Source organism: Lactuca sativa, chromosome 3, assembly GCF_002870075.4.
Source record: "Lactuca sativa cultivar Salinas chromosome 3, Lsat_Salinas_v11, whole genome shotgun sequence".
Taxonomy (NCBI): domain Eukaryota; kingdom Viridiplantae; phylum Streptophyta; class Magnoliopsida; order Asterales; family Asteraceae; genus Lactuca; species Lactuca sativa.
The window spans coordinates 182,229,842-182,232,592 of record NC_056625.2 but is presented as its reverse complement, the minus strand read 5'-3'; the positions used below and the strand labels follow the sequence as shown (position 1 = coordinate 182,232,592).

Below are 2,751 nucleotides of genomic sequence, written 5' to 3'. Positions count from 1 at the left end.
GAAGGTGAGAAGTCAAACACACTCATATGTTAAAGAAATCTACGCAATATGACATACCCTTAAGAGAGCAATGAGCTTGAAATTAAATTCTCATGGTGATAACATCTTTGTGTAAGATTTTAAGTTGCTAAGATTAGAGTTGATTCCTAAGAAAATGAATGACAATTCGAAATCTAGTTTTGATAGTAACCTAAAGAGGATGATTATGAGAGCTAAGATGTAAGCATATTCTAAAACAAGGTGTTTACGACATAAGTCAAATTAAATTCAGACATTATTGTCATACATTTTCAAAATCCTCAAGCTAAAGACATTGATAGTGAATTTTATAAAGGAAAATCCCAACAAAACCCATAGTACGACATTAGAACTTTTCGAAAATTTGCAAATCATTCTGTAGAGAAAGAAACATACATAAAAAATCCATATGGTAATGGTAACTTAGGGTTTTGTTTATGTAAATCCAAAGCAATCTTAGAAAAATTAATCAAAAGATTTGTAAATTAAAAGATGGAGGGCTACGAGCATCTTCTCCATATGCATTAAAAAATATGTAAATTAGAAATTGATAAACACCAAGATTAAGGTGGAGGGTTATAGTGATTGTGACTCTTCCAAATGAACATCTGAAAAAGGGTGGCTATCTTGGACACAACAATCTACGGTTTGGATTTTTGCACTTCAAATGGAGAAAGTGAGTCAGGGTTTGGAGTCTTAACCCATTCTTTTCTTCAACCATTTCCTACCCCTCCTCCATCGTCTTCTCCAACCAGTTGACCAGGCCACCACCAGGATACCATGTCACCGCCATATCCTCTTCATAGACTAGTCAACTATATCACCTCCATATCCTCTTCTCTTTACCTTCTTCATTCAGTAAATACCTCCATATCCTCTTCTATGCCATCTCCTCTTCTCCGATCATGTGTGTTTTCGACAAAGGATTTAATAAAGGAAAGGGAGGGAGTTAGGTTTAAACTTAAAAACTTAAAAAGGAAATGAGTATGATAGGGTAGGTGGGTGGATGTGGGATATGGTGATGTTTCTTTTATTTTCTTATATTATAAATAATAAATAATTAAAGAGTTTAGGTCATTTTTGGTCACTTAACTTTTGGTTTTGTGCTCATTTGATCACTTAACTATTTTTAAGTTTTAAAAGGTCGTCAAACTTTTGACTTTATGTTCATTTAGTCACTTAACTTTTGGTTTGGTCACTTAACTTTTGGATTTGTGCTCATTTAGTCACCTAAATGAGCATAATTTTAAAAGTTAGGTGACTAAATGAGCACAAATCAAAACGTTAAGTGACTAAATGAGCACAAAATGAAAATTTTGATGACCTTTTAAAACTTAAAAAGAGTTAAATGACCAAATGAGGACAAAATCAAAAGTTAAGTGATCAAAAATGACCTAAGCTCATAATTAAAATAAAAATAGATAATGGCAAAATAATATTTCTATAAGTGGAATGTGATTTTAAGGATGAAATGTTCAAGTTTCAACGATAACAATTTATGGCGAGGATGGTAAAATCATATAATAGAAATATTTATTTTAAACTGGTTTCAGTAAATTGAATGTTTCTTTTTGCACATAACTAGTCTAAATCATATACTTATTTTTTCTCTTAAGAATGTCTTATCTCTATTCTAATAAAAGAATAAGTTTAATCACCTATTGACAAATGTCATACAATTAGAACACCTCATTAATGTTATATATCCATTATCATGCCACTTGTCAACCTATTAATTATTCATTTCAAATTTCAAATTTCAAATTTCAAATTTTTTCACTCTAATCACATTAAAATAATAATTGATTCTTTTATTTAAATTTCAAATTTTAAATTTTCCCACTCTAATTATATTAAATTAATAACATTATATTGAAAAATAAAATAAATTTAATACATATTATAAGATGATATAACTTCATGTATTTATTTAAATCAATGATTATAATTTTATATAACTAAAAAAATTTCTCTTAAATAATAATTTATTTAAAATAATTAATTAATAGTTTTGACTTTTTATATGAAAGTTTAATTAATTTTATAACCGTGGTTCTCACGGATTATAAACTAGTTTAGTAAACAACGAATCCACTCTCAAAATTTTAATATTTGGTTTAATATAATAATGTTAAACATTAAACAATTTGTATAGTGTATTAGTTGAATACAAAAAAATATCCTATTTTCTTTATGATAACCAAATCCTTTACAAATTCCTAATATCACCGCTTTATATTTCGTATATTACACTAATAATTAACAAGCAAAACAAAAAGGGTCCTATGGTCTAGTGGTTAGGACATTGGACTCTGAATCCAGTAACCCGAGTTCAAATCTCGGTAGGACCTTGACTTTTTTAATGTAATGTTTTTATTAGGCCAGTGTTATTAATTTTAAAAAATAATTTTCAGGCCAAAAGTGTTGGTCACTTTTAAAGATAAAACAAAATAAAACTTACCAAAATACCAACTACATTCAACATCGGGATGATTGTAGCATATAATTTTTTTTTTTTTGAATTACATTTAAAAATGATTGTCCATGATGTAAGAATGTTATTAGCATTCTCTTTAAAGTTATCTACATATATGCAATACAATTACTCTTTTGATCGTATCATGTATTTTTTGTAATTACATCGAACATTAATACAGTATCGTTACTTTTTTAAAAGTAGCTTAACTAACACATGAATAACTTTTTTTTATTTTATATTTTCAATAAATATTT

At 27.7% G+C, this 2,751-nt stretch overlaps 1 non-coding gene across 1 annotated transcript; it reads left to right on the top strand.

Annotated features, from left to right (window-relative positions):
• Positions 1-2,297: 2,297 nt before the first annotated feature.
• TRNAQ-CUG (transfer RNA glutamine (anticodon CUG)) lies at positions 2,298-2,369 on the top strand. Its single transcript has one exon. It is a non-coding gene; the product is annotated as a tRNA-Gln (tRNA).
• Positions 2,370-2,751: the final 382 nt, after the last annotated feature.